Genomic DNA, 22,138 nt, shown 5'->3' with positions numbered 1-22,138 from the left:
CTGTTGTAACACGTGCTGAATGTGGCTTGGCATTGTCTTGCTGAAATAAGCAGGGGCGTCCATGAAAAAGACGGTGCTTAGATGGCAGCATATGTTGTTCCAAAACCTGTATGTACCTTTCAGCATTAATGGTGCCCTCACAGATGTGTAAGTTACCCATGTCTTGGGCGCTAATGCACCCCCATAGCATCACAGATGCTGGCTTTTGAACTTTGCGTCGATAACAGTCTGGATGGTTCGCTTCCCCTTTGGTCCGGATGACACAATGTCTAATATTTCCAAAAACAGTTTGAAGTGTGGACTCGTCAGACCAGAGAACACTTTTCCACTTTGCATCAAGCCATCTTTGATGATCTCGGGCCCAGAGATGGCTTTCGCCTTGCATAGTAGAGCTTTAACTTGCACTTACGAATGTAGCCACAAACTGTATTTAGTGACAGTGGTTTTCTGAAGTGTTCCTGAGCCCATATGGTGATATCCTTTAGAGATTGATGTCTGTTTTTTATACAGTGCCGTCTGAGGGATCGAAGGTCACGGTCATTCATTGTTGGTTTCCGGCTATGCCGCTTAGGTGGAGTGATTCCTCCAGATTCTTTGTACCTTTTGATGATATTATGGACCGTAGATGTTGAAATCCCTAAATTTCTTGCAATTGCACTTTGAGAAATGTTGTTCTTAAAATGTTTGACTATTTGCTCACGCAGTTGTGGACAAAGGGGTGTACCTCGCCCCATCTTTTCTTGTGAAAGACTGAGCATTTTTTAGGAAGCTGATTTTATTCCCAATCATGGCACCCACCTGTTCCCAATTAGCCTGCACACCTGTGGTATGTTCCAAATAAGTGTTTGATGAGCATTCCTCAACTGTATCAGTATTTATTGCCTCCTTTCCCAAGTTCTTTGTCACGTGTTGTTGGCATCAAATTCTAAAGTTAATGATGTTTCCACCCCCATGCTTTACAGTATGTGTGGTGTTCTTGGGATGCAACTAAGTATTCTTCTTCCTCCAAACACGACAAATTATAGTTTATACCAAAAAGTTCTATTTTGGTTTCATCTGACCCCATGACATTCTCCCAATCCTCTGCTGTATGATCCATGTATCATTTTTGGTATAAACCCAACTCGTCGTGTTTGGAGGAAGAAGAATACTGAGTTGCATTCCAAGAACACCATAACTACTGTGAAGCGTGGGGGTGGAAACATCATGCTTTGGGGCTGTTTTTCTGCTAAAGCGACAGGACGATTGATCCGTGTTAAGGAAAGAATGTATCGTGAGATTTTGAGCCAAAACCTCCTTCCATCAGTGAGAGCTTTGAATGGTTGACCAAATACTTATTTTCCACCATAATTTACAAATAAATACTTTAAAATTCCTACAATGTGAATTCCCGGATTTTTTTTTCACATTCTGTCTCTAACAGTTGAAGTGTACCTATGATGAAAATTACAGACCTCTGTCATCATTTTAAGTGGGAGAACTTGCACAATTGGTGGCTGACTAAATACTTTTTTTGCCCCACTGTATATGTGTGTCTGTATATTGTTACTTTACATGCAGTTGTCAAAAAGTGTGGACACCCCTGTTTTCAATAGATGTATTCCTGTGTACTTATACTACTTCTACTGGGTAGAACAGGGAGCCTGTTGATTATATTGAGCACTGCTGCCACCTAGCTGCAGGCCTGTGAATCGATCTAACATGAAAACTAGAGTTTAAACAATAAATGACGCCTCACTGTGACCCTTTCAGGGGGTTCCCGACCCAATTTTTTGAAAAACACTACTTTATTGAGTGTGATGATGTTGTTTTGTAATTTTATTCTAAACATATATATCAATTCAACATGACAGCATGGAACAATAAAAATATTGTTTTTTGGGAGGATCAAAGAAAGACCTGTGGGTGGTTGTCTACCATTGTTGCCAACCCCTCAGTAAAGTCACTTGAAGTTGCTAAATGACATAATCGCATTGTTTGCATAATTAATTGCAATTGACACTTTAGGATGAAGAATAAGTGGCACGGTGGCAGAGGGGTTAGTGTGTCTGCCTCACATAACGAAGGTCCTGAGTAGTCATGGGTTCAATCCCGGGCTCGGGATCTTTTTGTTTGGAGTTTGCATGTCCTCCCCGTGACTGCGTGTGTTCCCTCTGGGTACTCCCACTTCCAAAGACATGCACCTGGGGATAGGTTGATTGGCAACACTAAATTGGCCCTAGTGTGTGAATGTGAGTGTGAATGTTGTCTGTCTATCTGTGTTGGCCCTGCAATGAGGTGGCCTTGGGATGGACAGAAAAATAACGTTGCAGGAGGGATACAAAGTCAGTTTTATAATGTCAAATTTTGATTAGAACTGCAAGTAAACTTCTGTTGATTCTTAGTTTTTCTTCACATTTAAATTAATTTTGTTCTGCATTGTTAAACGATAGAGTATCAAATTTAAAAAAAGAATGTAAGGTTGTGACATTCACAAATGAACCAAATCTATTGACTTGCTCATTAACATGAACAGTGGTTTATTTTGGGGTCACATGACACTAAACAAACATTTAATTTACTTTCATTTTTGAAGATATTCCCTGGTGTGTCTCTAAAACACTCAGTAAAAGTAGTTAAATTTGTCGCTAGAAAAAGTTGCCAACACTGTTGTCTACAAATATGCAGTTTTTGAACCTGCTCTTGTTTTTAATGTCCTTATAATTGTTAGGGGTCCCTTATGTTGTGGATTTGTAGTTATGTATGTCTAGCAACCCAATCTTGTCTTTCTTTAACTTGTAGTTACGCTCTATTGTCTTTCGGGGACAATTGGAAGACAATAAAAGGTGAGAGATTTCCTTCCACAGGTGTAGAAACTATTTTCCGTGCCATTTTCAAGGTGTGTCACTGCTGGCCACATTCGTGTGAACATCGGCGGGTAATGAGAGGAAGAAAGAAAGAGGGATGTTTTTGGATGGTATTCACCCAAACCCCTCCTTCTCCTCCTGATGTCCCCTGGTCTTTGCTGGCTTCCTAGTGCCTCTGAAAAAGGGGGCATTTTTGGAGACATAAAGAAGAGGGATAGTTTTACACCTCCCCAGGCTGGGGCACAACTGCTGGGGTGCGGGAGGGGCGACGCGAAGGAGGGAAGGCACAATGTATTTTACATGAAAGGAAGGAGGATTGGGTTACCGTGGCGATAACCACTCACACAAATGGGAGTGCATGGAGCGAGGAAGGGGGGGGGGACAGGTAAATGTGTATGTGAGACAGAAATGGAAGTTGTTTGTGTGCCGTTGAGGTATGTGTGTGCGTACCTAATATTTTGACCTTCTCCTTCATGCTTCCGCACACTAATCAGCATTTGTGTTTTAAACATGTGAATGTAAAAATATAATATTGGTCATATATTGCTTTGTATCATACAGTGGGTGGTTTCAAATATTTGGGTGTGATATATTAACTTGTTTTTTCAGATTTAAAAAAAAATCTAAAAATAAGCTAAACAGATGTAGGGTGTCCCGATACAAATATTTTGGAGACGGTACAGGTACCAAAAAATTTTCGGTACTCTTTGAAATAAAGGGGACTGCAAAAAAATTGCATTTTTGGCTTTATTCTAACAAAACATCTTAGGGTACATTAAACATAAGTTTCTTATTGCAAATGTTTCCTTAAAAAAAATTGTCAACATACAAGACAACTTGTCTTTCAGTAAAAAGTAAACAAACAAAGGCTCTTAATTTAGCTGCTGACATATGCAGTAAAATATTGTCATTTTCCATTCTATTATTTTGTCAAAATGAGTGGTAGAAAAGGAATAATTGTTCATTTACTGTTAATATCTGCTTACTTTCTCTTTTAAAATGTTCTATTTACACTTCTGTAAAAATGTAATAATTACTTATTCTTATGTTGTTTGATACTTTACATTAGTTTTGGATGATACCATAAATTTGGGTATCAATCCGATACCAAGTAGTTACAGGATCATACATTGGTCATATTCAAAGTCCTCATGTGTCCAGGGACATATTTCCTGAGTTGACTGGCCAATACTTTTCAGAGGGGGTATAGTACTGAATATGATTCATTAGTATCGTGGTACTACACTAATACCGATATACCGTACAACCCTAAACAGATGTTTACTTTTTTTTTTTTAGATAATTTTATATCATAATAATTTGTATTCAACAATTAATCAAAAAATCAGTAGAAACACTATACTGCAGACTACATACAACAAGTAATTATTATTTAGTAAAATGTATTAGTTTTTTTATAAAATGTATTATAAATAACGTGATTTTAAAAGGACTAAATAATGATTCATATGGAAATACATTATAAACGTACAGTATACATCCTGTATGTCTGTTTTATATAGTTACTATATAAAACAGACATACAGGATGTATTTTATTATTATCTGACATTAACCAAGACAACAAAACAGACCTCCACCACGTCTTACAGTACCTCCCAATAAGACGGTGATTCGGATCAACTCCAAAATGTAATCTCTTGTTTCTTTTCCAATTTCGAACATTTTCTCAACATTTAACCAAAATGTACCCATAACTTTTTGAACTAGCGAAATTAAAGAAACTGAGTGAACACTTTTGTCAGTCATCCACTGTCTTTTGTAGAAATGATCCAAACGGGCCCGAAACTCAATCTGTTGTTCCTTATACCAGTTCGGACATTTCCTGAAAGTTAAATGAAAATCAGCCCATCATTTTTGAAGGTATTTTACTAACTAATTAACTAACTGACAAACAAACAAACCAACAGCACCTATTATATAACCTGACTGAGGCAATAATGATATCAAATGTATTATTTCACTGTTATTGTTGGTGTTTTAGTTAAAGTTGGGTTTTGTTTACTGTGAATGAATTGCTTAATTTAAGACTTTAAAAAAAAGCAATAACGGTGGCGCTAAGGAGTGCGTCTCGGTCTGCTGGAAGACAAACGGCGGTGGTTCCTCTTGAGGAGCCATGACAGTGTTGTAGTGGAGGCAAAGAGGCGCCTCTGAGAGACACTTCAAATGGACCAAATGTCAACAAAAGTTGTCATTTAGTTGTCTAAAATACTACCCGCTTTGTTTTCTTTCTTTTGATACGCCCATTTTTTTTTTCTTTAATTTGTCAGGCGTGTTTTGGGACGCCTCCCTGGCTTGCCTTCTCCACTTGCTGTGAAAATATTTCATCAGGGATGTTTTTTAGGGAAGGGTGACCCACTGCCACCCACTCGCCCCACACGAGGAGTCCTGCCTGGCTAATAATAAAGTGCTTGAGCGCTTTGGCCAACATACCTAATCGGTTCTGACACGTACTCCTCCGTGCACGCACTCACACACCGAAGACATGTGAGCGTGCGCATGTGAGGCCCTCTGTAAAGTGTGCACAGGGGTCCTCGCAGACTCTATCAATCAAAGTGTTTATTGGGCTAAAGGGGCGCACGGCCCACTGGGGAGCACAGTGGCACGGGTCCATAACCCTCTGTAAATGTGTTTTATTTTTTATTTACTTTGCTTTAGTGATCCCTGAAGGGAAATATTTTGTACATGTCGGACAGATAGCAGTCGTATATAAAATACATTTTTTCCACCGACCAGTATACTGTATAATGTGCATTACCGGCCCTTGCAGGACAGAAATGAAACAGTACGGTTCAGAAAATTGTGTTTTTTGGTTTAAATCAGGGGTGTCAAAACTAATTTTAGATGGGGGGCCATATAAGAGAAAAATCTACTCGTAGGTGGGCCGGACTGGTAAAATCACGGCACGATAACTTAAAAATAAAGACAACTTCAGATTATTTTCTTTTTTTAAAAATAGAACAAGCACATTCTGACGTTGTACAAATCATAATGTTAGGTTTTTTTTTTACACATACAGGTTGCGGTTAATAGTATTCTATCTGTATTTGTCGTTATTTATATTTTCTGAATAAATGATGTGATAATTTTCATCAGTCAACTTGTTGTGAATTTTCAATCCATCAAGATGAAAAATATATATCAAAATTAAATTACAGTATGTTATTTTTGTAGTTTGATCATTTTCACATAATGTGGTATATTTTATACATATGTAGCATAATCTACAAAGATTCAGGTTCATTTTTATACTTAGCAAACTCATCACGTGGGCCGGATAAAACCTATTCGCGGGCCTGATCCGGCCCTCGGGCTGTACGTTTGACACCCCTGGTTTAAATTATGCAACTACATTATGGATTTACAGATAAAGCGTAGGCCATCCATTAGGGGTGTAACGGTACACAAAAATTTCGGTTCGGTACCTACCTCGGTTTAGAGGTCACGGTTCGGTTCATTTTCGGTACAGTAAGAAAACAACAAAATATACATTTTTTGGTTATTTATTTACCAAATTTCTAAACAATGGCTTGATCCTTTTAACATTGGGAAAACGATAATAATTCTGCCCACGTTAATCCACATTAAACTGCCTCAAATTGTTGCTTAGATTAAATAAAATGACAACTTTTCTTCTACATATAAAAAAAGCAACATTAAACAGTTTCAAGTCAACTCATCATGCTTAATTTATTACAGCATTGGAGAAGCCTGTAGTTGATTTTTTTTTATTATGTAAATATTATATTTTTGTCAACATGTGATAGCAGGGACCCTGCCATTCAAAACTAGGCTGCTACATTACTAATGATTAATGTAACTATAGTTGAAAAAATAGTACAATAGCAATAGGAGAGACTATTCATCCCTGACCACCATGGAGTTCATGTAGGCTTTATGATGCACTTACATTATTATATACACTATCAGAGACAGAAACTCTTCATTTAATATAATGTCCTTTTTTGCTTCAACACACCTCAATCAACACTGTCCGTAACACACACACAAACACACGTACACACACGCGCACACACGCACACACACCGCAAAATGAGGTAATGTTACGCTAAAAGCTAACTAGCCCTCACCTAAAGCCAGGACTGCGAGTGAGCTGAGCTGCAGTTTGTTTCTAGATGGTCAACAGGCTCATAGTGATGTTTAGAATGTAGTTGACTTGGAAATGTTTAGTACAACTCGGGGAGAGTCCGTTGCTGCCCTGCTAAAGACTTATCTGCTCGAAGCTGAAGCGCTGACTAGATGCGCTCTGAATACGCACTGCTGATTGGCTTGTTATTGCTACTGTTGTAACCAATCAGATGGTTGTTTGGGAGGGACAATGCAGGGTGCTGTGCAGGAGACAGAGGCAGAACGGAGCGGAGCAGCTTGTTAAGACTTTAGCTTAGGCGGCTACTTCATATGTTCGTGTGGAACTCGTTCGGTACTCCTCCACACCTAACCGGAACCCCCGTACCGAAACAGTTCAATACAAATACACGTACCATTACACCCATACCATCCATTCATTTACAACCGCTTGTCCCTCTCAGGATAGCGGGGGGGGTGCTGGAGCCAACCCCAGCTGCACTCAGGCAGAAGGCGGTGTACACTCTGACCAAATGGTGCAAGTCCAGTTGATCAAGATATGTATTTAAAACGTTTGAGTCCGCTTTCATTGGGGCCAAATGTGCATGAATGCATAAACAAATCAAATAAGTCAGGCGGATATGTTTTGGTTTGCTTTGGCGAAGGTCTATATTCTACTAAAGACGCACCACACTCGCACTCGGCCACTTTACACCACCTTAGTAAGCAGGTACGTTTGGCGAATGTAAGCGTACGCTTCCTGTTTTTTGGCACGATTGGAAGAGGTGGTCCCGGGCACACACGATTCCATCCACAAGCACATAATATCGGAGTCGTAGTTTGACAATAATGCAAATGCAGATTATTAGTGGCAATTTACACGATTTATAATAGACTCAAAATGATTTAAAACTCAAACACATCACGTCCACATTTGTGTGCGTAACGATGATGACATTTAATCAATGCAATCACATCTCTCATGTAATAATGGCAGCATCAACTTTTCACAAAATAATTAGAACAATTTCAAACGAGACTAGAATTATTCGCCAAAGTCATAGAAACGGCAGCAACAAATAGCAAAAAAGAACGTGTCAATTAATTATTGCGACGTCTATCTTGGAAGAAATTAATGACCGCTGAAGCCTTGAGCAAAGTAAAAAATCAGACTCTATATAAGACTAGAACAAACAGCAATAATACAGCAGAATAGAACTAGCAAAAACCAGATCGCACTAGCGCCCCCTGTGGCATTTTAGGCCAAACACGGCCCAGTCCCCAACACAACGCTTTTCCCGTTGAACCTGAGAGTTGAAAGCGAGTGATCGTGTTAACAAAACAGAAATCAAGGTGGTGTGAGATCAACGTTCAATTCCTGCTGTGAGCTGCTTTGACAGACAGTCCATGAGAGGATTATTAGGTTTCGCTCGTCATAACTTCGGATATTCCTGCAGCCATTGAAAATATTGTCAAATAAAACGTGTATTAAAGTCACAAAACAACTTTGTTTTTTTTTCTCATAAGGCTTTTTGGGTGCGGGGCCCTCAATGGAATTTGGTGAACATTCCTTAAAGCAGTAAAAAACACAATAAAGTTCAATGCTTCAGTTCTCTAACCGCTTTAATAATGCATATCGGATTCCTCAGTATGAAGGTTATTCATCGGAACACCTTTTCTCAGAACAGTGACATCAGTATTTCCCTATTCACCTCTACTGAAAACAAAAAGAACCGCTTAGCAGAGTACAACCAAGAACTGGCCTCTTTGCTGATAAACCTTCTGGAATTCCCTGAAGTGACCTTTGACTTATGTCAGATTATATTTATACTAGATTCGATCAAGTGCTGTGAAGTAAAGTCAAATCAAATAATCGCTTGTTATCAAAGATAAGGTGGAATGATTGGTTGTTGGTTAACTTCTTTTTACACTTGTAGGATGATTAAAGTTAGAAAATTAAGTCAAATTTGATGCATTTGCAAATCTTCACATTAACATCGCCACAGTCAAACCTCGGTTTTCACACGCCCACATTTTTGTATCATTCCTTATTCTACAAACCCCATTTCCATATGAGTTGGGACATTGTGTTACATGTAAATATAAGTGGAATACAATGATTTGCAAATCCTTTTCAACCCATATTCAGTTGAACATGCTACAAAGACAACATATTTGATGTTCAAACTGATAAACATGTTTTTATTTGCAAATAATCATTAACTTTAGAATTTGATGCCAGCAACACGTGACAAAGAAGTTGGGAAAGGTGGCAATAAATACTGATAAAGTTAAGGAATGCTCATCAAACACTTATTTGGAACATCCCACAGGTGTGCAGGCTAATTGGGAACAGGTGGGTGCCATGATTGGGTATAAAAGCAGCTTCCATGAAATGCTAAGTTATTCACAAACAAGGATGGGGCGAGGGTCACCACTTTGTAAGCAAATTGTCGAACAGTTTTAGAACAACATTAATCAACGAGCTATTGCAAAGAATTTAGGGATTTTACCATCTACGGTCCGTAAAATCATCAAAAGGTTTAGATGATCTGTAGAAATTACTGCACGTAAGCGATGATATTACGGACCTTTGATCCATCAGGCGGTACTGCATCAAAAGCCGACATCAGTGTGTAAAGGATATAACCACATGGGCTCAGGAACACTTCATAAAACCACTGTCAGTAACTACAGTTGGTCGCTACATCTGTAAGTGCAAGTTAAAACTCTACTATACAAACCAAAACCCATTTATCAAGAATATCCTGAAATGCCGTGGGCTTCGCTGGGCCTGAGCTCATCTAAGATGGACTGATGCAAGGTGGAAAAGTGTTCTGTGGTCTGACGAGTCCACATTTCAAATTATATTTGGAGACTGTGGACATGGTGTCCTCCGGAACAAAGAGGAAAATAATCCTCCGGATTGTTATAGGCGCAAAGTTCAAAAGCCAGCATCTGTGATGGTATGGGGGTGTATTAGTGCCCAAGGCATGGGTAACTTACACATCTGTGAAGGCACCATTAATGCTCAATGGTCCATACAAGTTTTGGAACAACATATGTTGTCATCCAAGCAACGTTATCATGAACGCCCCTGCTTATTTCAGCAAGACAATGCCAAGCCACGTGTTACAACAGCGTGGCTTCGTAGTAAAAGAGGTACTTACCTGGCCTGCCTGCAGTCCAGACCTGTCTCCCATCGAAAATGTATGGCGCATTATGAAGTGTAAAATACAACTGCAGAGACCCCGGACTGTTGAACGACTGAAGCTCTACATAAAACAAGAATGGGAAAGAATTCCATTTTCAAAGCTTCAACAATTAGTTTCCTCAGTTCCCAAACGTTTTTTGAGTGTTGTTAAAAGAAAAGGTGATCGAACACAGTGGTGAACATGCCCTTTCCAAACTACTTTGGCACGTGTTGGAGCCATGAAATTCTAAGTTAATTATTTGCAAAAAAAAATAAAGTTTATGAGTTTGAACATCAAATATCTTATCTTTATAGTGCATTCAATTGAATATGGGTTGAAAATGATTTGCAAATCATTGTATTCCGTTTATGTTTATATCATAACAATTTCCCAACTCCTACTGTCCGTGAATGCACCCCCACACATTGTGTCAATAAGCTATTAAACCCCGGCCAATTCGTGCCCAAAATTACGGGGTGCGAGAGGCGCGTACTTACAGCTACCTCGACCGTATGTTTTTGCTTGCCATATGCAATTTCCACTGGTACAATAGGATGTTCGTGCACGTCCCCATGGATACATCTAATCTTCACCCGTGTTGCCTGCCTCAAAACCCCGGGTCGAACCAGGTTTTGGTGGATCAGGGACTGCTTACAGCCCGAGTACACCATGTGTACCCCCTTGTACTCTTACCGGGATGTAGTACGTCTCTCCTGGATTGGGGGCGGGTGCTGGCGGCCCGACAACTCGCATCGCCTGCCCCACCTCCATCATGGATTAGTCCCTGTGCACGTGACCGGGTTGTCCGCATCCCCAGCACACCGGCCCTGGAAGCTGAGGTGCCCTCTGCGAGGGAAGCCCTCTCTCCGCAGCGCAGGGAACCTGCAACGTGCACACATCAGATTTGTTGCTACCCCGTGTCCCCCGTTAGTGGTGCGTGCGTGTGTGTGTGTAATTGTTTGTGTGTCCACCGGGAAAACCTGGTCGTTATGCCCGGGTGATCTGGCCCTCTCCATCCCCCCACCCCATCGCGGGGCAAATCGACGCCAGGGCGCTGGGGTGGATCCTGCGGCCGTCTTTGGCGTTGCCTCCCGCTGGACAGCCAGGTGTTCCTCAGTCAGCCTCACTGCTGTTTTGGCGTCCGGGGGGCTGTGATATCGCACCCAGACGGCGGTCCTAGCCGGGATGGCGTCCAGGAACCGCTCCAACACGATGCTTTCCAGCATACCTGGATCCTGTCCATTGGGCCGGAGCCACCGGGTTGCAGCATCCCTCAGCCGGTAGTTGAACACAAACGGTTGGTCTTCTGGCTCCAGAGTCACCGCTCTGAATCTGCGTCGGTGATCCTCGGGGCTGCTGCCGACCCGGTCCAAGATGGCTTGACGGAGGTTGGTGTATTGCAGGCGGGCGGCTGCCGGGAGACTCAACCCCGCCCGCTGCGCCTCCCCCACCAGGAGCGGCAGCAGTTTTGCGCCCCACTCTTCTCCCGTCCACCTGTTTGACGTAGCTGTTACCTCGAATACTTCCAGAAATGTTTGAGGATCCTCCCCCTCTACCATGCGTTTCATGGTCGACGTTCTTCCCGCTTCCGCCTTGTCCATTAGCATTTTTAGTAGTTGCGATTGTTGCTGACTTGCTATTGATACTTGCGCCAGCACTTGTCCAAGCGCTTCCAGGGGGGTTGGTGCCGTTATCTGTCCCAGATCCCCCGTTGCTTGGCTGGAATCACCACACTCGGTCTCAGTGAATTGCTCTCTTTCATTGCTCGCAGTACATGCAACTGCATCAGTCCAGTGGTCTCCAATATGTTGACTGTCTCTCGCTGTGTGTGTCCTTCTGTCTCCGTCACTCTCATCATTCTTCCCTCAAGATCTCCAACGCTGCTGATAAAGGGGACAGGTGATTAGATAACTCGCTCCAGCTGAGGTATCTGCTCACCTGTCTGCTGCTTCGAGGCCGGCACCTGCACACGCCCCGCCCGCAGGGAACGCGTAGGCCACGCCCCTCTCCACAGTTAGCGTATTCGCTAAAGCTAACGATGCTAGATTGATTGCAATACAATAGTGCATACAAATATGCATTAAAACACTCTTTCAGACATCACACATGAGATGTTTTAGTAGGTATGAATTATTTTAATTGTATTGTAAAACCATAAACATGGCTTGAAGTGATGAATAAAGAATCCTTTCAAGCAGAAAACCTATGAAGGAATAGTTCCGGTTTAAGGAACAAAACAGGAAGTACACGTTCAATCCACAGCACCTGCAGTGAGCAAATTCATCCAAAAGATGGCGCCAAAGCACCAACAATAACATACCTTTTTCGATGTCTCTGTCAGTCCATCCATCCATTTTCTACCTCGTATTCCCTTTTGGGGTCGCGGGGGGCGCCGGCGCCTATTGCAGCTACAATCGGGCGGAAGGCGGGGTACACCCTGGACAAGTCGCCACCTCATCGCAGGGCCAACACAGATAGACAGACAACATTCACACTCACATTCACACACTAGGGCCAATTTAGTGTTGCCAAGCAACCTATTCCCAGGTGCATGTCTTTGGAAGTGGGAGGAAACCGGAGTACCCGGAGGGAACCCACGCATTCACGGGGAGAACATGCAAACTTCACACAGAAAGATCCCGAGCCTGGGATTGAACCCAAGACTGCAGGACCTTCGTATTGTGAGGCAGACGCACTAACCCCTGTTCCACCGTGAAGCCGGTGGGACCGTGGGCTTCACAGTCTCTGTCAGTGTTCTAGGAAAACTATTTGTTGAATACAAAACAATTTCGGCCATTAGCGAAGAAAAATCCCTACCTCTACCGCACCGTTTTATAAGCCGAAGGGTTCAAATCAAAAGTTTATTTCGAACATTGTACACGGTTCAAAGATAATACATCACAAATACACTAATTTCTCTTTACAACATTCCTTTAAAAAATAGCAATAGCAAGGATTATTTAACCTTAGTTCTACTCAGTCATATCTTTTCATCATCATGATTGTTACATGTTTTTAAATGCAGAAATATATTTACTTTGTTTTATTCCACTCTCAAGATTGTTCCATAAACTAACACCTCTGGTTGAAATACTTATTTTTCATTACCACGGCTCTAAACCTAGATTAATTAAGATCTCAGTTTCTTTCAGATTATAATTACTTTATCTTTTTACCAATATATTTTTTGAATGTTGTTTGGTAGAATTGATGCATGTGCTTTGTACATGATTTTTAGGATATTATTCTCTGCCAGTTCATGGAATTTTAACAAGTTTAACTGGTTGAATATTGGGTTTGTGGGTTCCCTTTATGCATTTCCAGTAATGATTCTTGCGGCTCTTTTCTGCAGAAGAACTCTTCCTGGTCTTCTTCCTCTTTTGTTAAGAATAATTGTTGTACATTCTTGGGGAGCAGTGCTCTGTGCATAGTTTTAGCTGTTTGAAAATACACCAACTCATTAAATTTCAATATTTTTGAATTAATAAATAAAGGGTTTGCGTGTTCTCTATATGCGATATTATGTATTATTTTAACTGACCTGAAAAGTAGCAATTTATAGTCTGGAAAATACGATAATTGGATTTATATTATTTCTTACTGGGGCGTGTTGCTTCACTTTTCGGTCGATTTTATTTTTAACTCTCTCGAACTAATTATTGACGAAAAACAAGGTTTAACAGTAATTTCGCGCAATGTAATATGTATTTTTTTTTGTTTGTTTTTCATTATGTTTTACTTTTTGTTACTGTATGTAAAAATCTGCACTGCAACAAAAACAGCTATTCAGACCGAGAAAACGACAATTTCCCCATTAATTTGAGCGAGGATGTAAGATTCGTGTTTAAGGGTATTTATAGCGACGGACTAGAAACATTTTTTTTTTTTAAACGCGATTGCATTGGGACGGATTCAGATGTTTTTAGACACATTTACTAGGATAATTCTGGGGAATCCCTTATCTTTCTATTGTGTTACTAGTGTTTTAGTGAGTTTAATAGTACCTGATAGTCAGAGGTGTGTGTGCACGGGTGTGTTGACGCGCAGTGTCTCAGGGAAGTCGACGGAAGCTTTATGCCGCCCATAAAGCTCAGCTGATCTCCGGTAAGAAGCGACTTTTTACCACAATTTTCTCACCAAAACCTGCCGGTTGACATTCGGTCGGGATCCATGTTCGCTTTCCATAGTAAAGTTTCACCTCTGTGAATTTTAAACAAGGAATCACCGTGTGTTTGTGTGGCTAAAGGCTAAAGCTTCCCAACTCCATTGTTCTACTTTGACTTCTCCAATATTAATTGAACAAATTGCAAAAGATTCAGCAACACAGATGTCCAAAATACTGTGTAATTATGCGGTTAAAGCAGACGACTTTTAGCTGTGTGTGTGCGCAGCGCTCATTTTTCCTAACAGCCCGTGACGTCAAGCATACACGTCATCATTACGCGACGTTTTCAAGAAAAAACTCCCGCGAAATTTAAAATTGCAATTTAGTAAACTAAAAAGACCATTTTGGCATGTGTTGCAATGTTATTATTTCATCATTGATATATAAACTATCAGACTGCATGGTGGGTAGTAGTGGGTTTCAGTAGGCCTTTAAATGACAAAGGTGTAATGGGAAGTAGGAACTAATGAGCTTCGTGTAAGTTTAAAAAGAAGTTCACAGATTTAAAAAAAATATCAGTTAATAATGTCAATAAATAATTTACATAACCGGTATGTTCTTCTTCACTCAGCGCTCTGTTGAGGCTCCTGCTCCTTTTAGAGAACGTCAACAGTGACAGTTTTACCCTGGAACAGATTAATCTTTAAAGATTTTTGTACAAAAACAAATGCAGTTTTTCCCAGGTGGCTACAATTAACACCAATTGGTGTTAATTGTGTGTGCGTGTGAGTCTGTGTTGTGCTCAGGTCAGCTATGCAGCCAGAGTGCACGGTGTGAATTTTATAGTCTGACCTGCATGTTTTATTACAGTAAAAACACATTATCACATGCGCATTGTGCGTTAGTGTGGATATAACGTATAATGTCACACTTTCATGTACATTCACACATAAAAAGCAAAGCTTTTTTATGTTTTTTTCTCATTTTGAGCTGGAAGGAAGTTATCGTGGCTTGAGTGACAGGTGAGAGAGTGTGGTGGAGGAGGGAGAAGAGGGGGAGGAGGCAGTCGAGGAGGAAGAGGAGGGGAAGCAGGGGCGAGTGGAACGCTCCCCATTAGTGAACTTGAGGAAGACAGCAACTGTGCATGGATGGACCGCAGTCCAGGAGGACGACGTGGACTGAACTGTTTACTTTAAGTCTTTTTTTTTTTTTTTTTTTCCAACTTTGTAAGAAAACTAGGATACAAAAATGAATGAAAAAGAAACAATGTAGCGGTTGTTTTTAAGCACAGTAAGTCGAGAGAAACGCGGCACCTGCAAGACAATAGACGCACTTTCCACTGGACAGAGTTTGTGTCGTGGATGACACCGCTGTGTGATGTGTGGAGGTAAACCGCTGCAAAGTGAGCCAACTGCACTTTTTGGGTAAGACATTCTTTATGTATTTGCATCTTGACTACCAGCGTCCTCATTTGGGTTTTGCATAACAAGACGTTTTTTTCCCCTGGGGACTAAAGAAACAGACTATAAATGTCCTCTGCAGAGGACGCTGGCACTCAGGAGGATATTTTCTACATGCGTGCAAAGTGGGATGGATAGCTTGTAACAGCACAATTTGATAGAGTATATTTAATGCATGCTTAAAATATTGTGTGCAACTAAATAAAGACACGGCGACAGTAATCCTATTTTCCAATCAATGAAAATTCTGGATAATTGCCATTGTAAAAGCCAACTTCTGTAATGCACTCTGCAGGTGTACCTAATGAAACGGCCTATTAGTGTGTACATCTTCCTGAGAACGAGCGTCCTCTGCAGTGGACATTTTGTATTTTCCTTAACAGGGCTATTTTTCCCCCGAAATGTGGGACTTACATGTCCACTTCAGAGGACGCCGGTTCTAAGGACGATAAATACAGTAATATTTTTATGTATCCTTTTTGGAGGTTTGAGTACATTAAGTGTGTTTTTTTTCGACTATTTATCATAAATAAATGGCAAATGTACAGTATAGTTTTCTAGTGTACTAGAATTTCTGTTTAAATAGAAACTTTATAAAAAGATTTTTGAAGTTGATAAGCGTTTATGAAGACTCACAAACGCTACAGGCGATAAACAAATATTGTTCCACAACAACACTAAAGTAATGCCGTCTAATTCTTTAAATAAATCCTACTTATTAGCGCTAATTACCCGAGTTCATCCTCCCCGCCCTCTGGGGTTCCGTGCAATACCAGGCAGGCAGGCTCTGTTCGCGAGCGGTGACCCTGCTGCCCAGGTCAGAGGTCAGCCTTTTTAAAGTGGCTCAGATAACACAAATGGCTTCTTCAGCGGCCTGGTGGCCACCAAAGAGGCTGTCTCGGTTTCAGCCAAGCTGCAACATAATGGAGAATTTTTACACAATGGACATATAGAGGGTCAAAATATTAGACACAGCAGTCAGTAAGATGCTACAACCTCAAGAATAAACGTTCAATAAATCTGTGTTAGACACAGAACTTGGTGACATTTGTAAAAGCAGACGTTTTATGCGCGTGCTCTGTAGAGAATTAGGTAGAATAAATGTGTGTTTTTGGAAGAAGTCGAAGGGAGAACCAAATGGCCGTGCAATGTTGTCAGCGAGGGAAAGTGTGCACGCATGAAGCACAACGATAAGCTTGGCGGGATCAAAGTGTGCTTGTGTTGTCGTGGGTCGTGTCGAGACAGCAACAGTCAGGATTGTCTGTTCCCTGTTTATTCCCGTGTGTGTGTGTGTGTGTGTGTGTGTGTGTGTGTGTGTGTGTGTGTGTGTGTGTGTGTGCGCGCTCTTATGCACTTTCTCACAGCCGCGCTCCCGACGCCGTGACTGACAGCCTTGTTAAATTTCAGCAAAGCATGAAACGCGACATGAAAGTGGCTTGTGCTTGTAAAGCGATCCACGCGAGGGCCGACGGCTGACCTGTGACCCCCGTCTTAAACAGCTAAGTGCTGTTTCTTATTGGCTCTCCGCAGGATCTTCTAATGAGAAACATGCCGCCAAAATAAAAGCAAAAGAAGGCACAAAGACACAAAACGCCCGCTTGCCTAAGCACTTTCTTCACACTTAACAATGATTGCGCTCGATTGGTTAAGATCCAAACACAAGCCGCCTCAGTCATTTTCATTGTGTGCGTTTGTGTGTATGCATGTACGTGTGTGTGTGTGTGTGTGTGTGTTACCGCACGCGTGGCCTATACATCAGCGGTGTGTTGACACAGTGATTAGAGGGCAGCTGCTACACATTGGCTATGGCTCCGCCCTCCATTTACTGTCCTAATGAGTTCCTGGTCCAAATAAGAGGAAGGAATTTTAATAGGGAACACACACACACACACACACACACACACACAGTCTGAAGGGGTGAAAGGGTCTTGTCCTAGCAGTTTCCGTTGGTAGACAGCTAAAATGTCTGCACAATAATGTTGGTTTGCGGGATTGTGCCACTCAAATGTAGAAAGACAAAAAGACATTTAACAAACTGTGTAGCAAAATGTCCCCACTTAGACAAATGGAGTGGGATGCTTATAGCACCAGGGACAGGTCTAATGTAGGCAATATTTTCCACAAAGTACAGAGAACAATAATTATTATGAACATCTTGAATCCTTTTTTTTTCTTTTTTTTATCGCGACAAAGATTATTTATGTATTTAATATTTCTTTGCTTACTATGGTATATTATTTATTTATGTATTTATGTGTTCATTGTTCTGTTACAGAGAACAAGGAAATGGGATAGAATTGCTTTGTTATGAACAGGGGTAGGATTAAACAAGCTCTGCTTCTTCCTACTCCTTTTCGGACGTGCTGTAATGAAACAGCTGGAATTGTGTGATGCAATACAATAGGGATGTCCGATAATATCGGACTGCCGATATTATCGGACGATAAATGCTTTAAAATGTAATATCGGAAATTATCGGTATCGGTTTCAAAAAGTAAAATGTATGACTTTTTAAAACGCCACTATGTACACGAACGTAGGGCAAAGTACAACATGCCAATAAACCTTAACGGCCTACTGAAATTAGATTTTCTTATTCAAACGGGAATAGCAGGTCCATTCTAGTATGTGTCATACTTGATCATTTTGCGATATTGCCATATTTTTGCTGAAAGGATTTAGTAGAGAACATCGACGATAAAGTTCGCAACTTTTGGTCGCTAATAGAAAAGCCCTGCCTTTACCGGAAGTATGTGCGCGTGACGTCACGAGTTGCAGGGCTCCACACATATTCACAATGTTTTTAACGGGAGCCACCAGCAGTAAGAGCAATTCGGACCGAGAAAGCGACAATTTCCCCATTAATTTGAGCGAGGATGAAAGATTCGTGAATTAGGATATTGATAGTGAAGGAATAGAAAAAAGAAAAAAGCGACCGCTCCGGGCGACGGCAGTGTGAGCGTTTCAGATGTAATTAGACACATTTACTAGGATAATTCTGGAAGATCCCTTATCTGCTTATTGTTTTAATAGTGTTTTAGTGAGATTGTAAAGATTGTAAAATATTGTAAAGACATACCTCGAGGTCGGATGGCTGCGGGGAACACGAAGCGTCTCAGAGAGAAGCCGAGGAGCCAAGCTCACAGCTGCCGCTGCTGCAGGACAACGAATAATCCAATGATTTCTCCGGTAAGATCTATATCACAATTTCCCCATCCAAAAACATGCTGGTTGACGTAGAGAAAACATGTTCGCTTGACCGCTCTGTGTTGAAGCTTCACAACAAACAAAGAAACACCGGCTGTGTCTCGGTGCTAAAGACAGCTGCAATCCACCGCTTTCCACCAACAGCATTGTTTTTATAGTCTCCATTATTAAATGAACAAATTGCAAAAGAGTCAGCAACACAGATGTCCAAAATACTGTGTAATTATGCGATTAAAGCAGACGACTTTTAGCCACGAGTGGTGCAGCTGCTAATATTTCCTGACAGTCAGTGACGTCACGCGTACGCGTCATCATTCCGTGACGTTTTCAACAAGAAACACGCGGGAAATTTAAAATGGCAATTTAGTAAACTAAAAAGGCCGTATTGGCATGTGTTAATATTTCATCATTGATATATATAAACTGTCAGACTGCGTGGTCGGTAGTAGTGGGTTTCAGTAGGCCTTTAAAGGCACTTCTTTCGCGTGCTGGCCCAGTCACATAATATATACGGCTTTTCCCAGACAAGTAAATGCAACGCATACTTGGTCAACAGCCATACAGGACACACTGAGGGTAACACTGTTTAAAATATGCGCCACACTGTGAACCCACACCAAACAAAAATGACTAACACATTTCGGGAGAACATCCCCACAGTAACACAACATAAACACAACGGAACAAATACCCAGTACCCCTTGCAGCACTAACTCTTCTGGGACACTACTATATACACCCTCCGCCTCAACACCGCCCACCTCAACCTCCTCATGCTCTCTCAGGGAGAGCATATCCCAAATTCCAAGCTGCTGTTTTGAGAAATGTTTGAAAAAAATAATGCACTTTGTGACTTCAATAATAAATATGGCAGTGCCATGTTGGCATTTCTTTCCTTAACTTGAGTTGATTTATTTTGGAAAACCTTGTTACATTGTTTAATGCATCCAGCGGGGCATCACAACAAAATTAGGCATAATAATGTGTTAATTCCACGTCTGTATATATCAGTATCGGTTGATATCGGAATCTGTAATTAAGAGTTGGACGATATCGGGATATCGGCAAAAAAGCCATTATTGGACATCTCTACATTACATTGTATCGTATGCATCTTCCAAATAAACTAAAATTGAACTGAACTGAACACGTGCTAAAAACAACTACACAAATAACTGCATGAAAATACAACTCACCATCACGCTGGATTAGTGGGAACCCTGGGCTTGTTTCTTTGGGATGAGATGCTCCCCACGATGTTGGTACCTGCCGGGAACAGCAGATGGAAATGATATTTTCTATGTTCATTAATGTGCATTGCCACATGTAAATTGATCTAACAAATGACAACTTCCTATTAGGGCTCCACGATTATGGCCAAAATATTAAGTGATTATTTACTTATGTAAAACAATTTGTATTGCCCTTTCTATTTGAAACTAACAATATGTGAGAACAGGGCTTTCATTTCAAAATCCATCCATTTCCTACCGCTTGTCCCTTTTGGGGTTCGCGGGGGGTGCTGGAGCCTATCTCGGCTGCATTCGGGCGAAATGCGGGGTATACAAATGAAACTTAAAAACATAACCAGTTATAAAATAAAAAGGGCTAACAAAAAATAAATATGCCATTGCAGAGTGTGATCATGAAGTGCAAAGAGTGGAAAAATAAAATACTATACAAGGAACACACTTCACTTACAGTATATATAGGACATATGTATTTGCCAATGAAAACGCGATGCAAGGTTGATGTTATGGTAGTCTGTACTTTGGCCACCCTCACTTTTGTAGCTGTATGTCGGGGCTTTGCGCCGGTGGCGGGTGCCGCGCTCTGTTAGCAACCATAACTCTATTTGGATTATTAGTTTCACATCGCGGATAAATGATGACGGTTGGGGAAAGAAGGAAAGTGTTTTAATGCTTAACTTGTTGCCGCAACTGGATCATTTGTTTGGATGTGCACACCAACACAGCTTTGCCGAGCAGTGTGTTTGTTTATACGAGCGGGAGCGTTTCCGGGTTTGCGGGAGGATGCCTAAAGAACGGTGGTTTTCCAGGGTTACAATGTGGGTCACTCCACGGTCAAGAGTGGCACCAACTTAATAATACAGACGGACAGTTGAATAAGTGTCAGTCACCCTCTTACATACAGGAGACCCACTGTCTTTTGGTCGCCCCCTGGTGGTTGGGAAAGTGCTTCGCCGATAATCACCGTCATTTAACTGTAGCGGCCAAAATCGTGGTCACGATTAAATTTCGCTTAATTGTGCTGCCCTACTTCCAAATAGGATAGATCCATGAACAAGCCTACCGGTGTGTCTTGTGGGACAGGCAAAAGTTAAGTTAGAGGAAATGTGGTAGTTTATAAATCCATCCATCCATTTTCAACCGCTTATTGCCTTCGGGGTTGCTGGTGCCTATCTCAGCCATAATCGGGCGGAAGGCTGGGTACACCCCGGACAAGACGCCACCTCATCGCAGGGCCAACACAGACAATATTCATACACATTCACACACTAGGGCAAATTTAATGTTGCCAATCAACCTATCCCCAGGTGCATGTCTTTGGAAGTGGGAGGAAGCCGGAGTACCCGGAGGGAACCCACGCCGTCACGGGGGGAACATGCAATCTCCACACAGAAAGATCTCGAGCCCGGGATTGAACCCAGGATTTATTCAGGACCTTCGTATTGTGAGGCACATGCACTAACCCCTCTTCCACTGTGCTGCCCTAGTTTATAAATTATTTGATATTTTTTTGCACCAAAGTAGCATATGCATCAGAGACTGGTAACGGACCACTGGCCTAAAGTGATGCCACACAGAGGTAGAAAGACAAAAACACTCCCGAACAATCAAGCAAGTTTACTCTGTAGCAAATATGACTGCACTAAGAAAAATGGGGCCTACGATAAAGGTGGGATAACAAGAGCCGGGCTACACACAGCAAGAACAACTGACATATACACACACACACAGTGTATAATTTATTTATGCAGACCAGCAGGTACAGTATTTACCCACTAAATAATAGGACTCACATTCAAGGTGGAATACTAAGAGTGGTGCACACAAAGACTGCAAATAGATAAACACGTAAACACACACAAAATATCAAAAGATGATAACACGCACACACACACACAAATGTAGCATTTTTTTTATGTGGACCAGCAAATATGTCCCCACTCGGGAAAATGGAGTCCGCAATTAAAGTG

General features: G+C 41.4%; 1 protein-coding gene across 6 annotated transcripts in view; it reads left to right on the top strand.

The window, feature by feature from the left end:
* Positions 1-22,138, top strand: part of eya4 (EYA transcriptional coactivator and phosphatase 4) — a 132,683-nt gene that overhangs the window by 62,126 nt on the left and 48,419 nt on the right. The window contains exon 1 of one of the 6 annotated variants that reach the window (XM_061900657.1): positions 15,372-15,675. The exons of the other annotated variants lie outside the window; for them this stretch is intronic. The gene's annotated coding sequence lies outside the window, so the exon portion shown is untranslated. Of the gene's footprint in view, positions 1-15,371; positions 15,676-22,138 lie in introns of those variants that run through there. 6 annotated transcript variants of the gene reach the window in all.

The sequence above is a fragment of the Nerophis ophidion genome, linkage group LG05 (assembly GCF_033978795.1).
Source record: "Nerophis ophidion isolate RoL-2023_Sa linkage group LG05, RoL_Noph_v1.0, whole genome shotgun sequence".
NCBI classification, from domain to species: Eukaryota; Metazoa; Chordata; class Actinopteri; order Syngnathiformes; family Syngnathidae; genus Nerophis; species Nerophis ophidion.
This window is presented reverse-complemented; position numbering and strand designations above follow the sequence as displayed.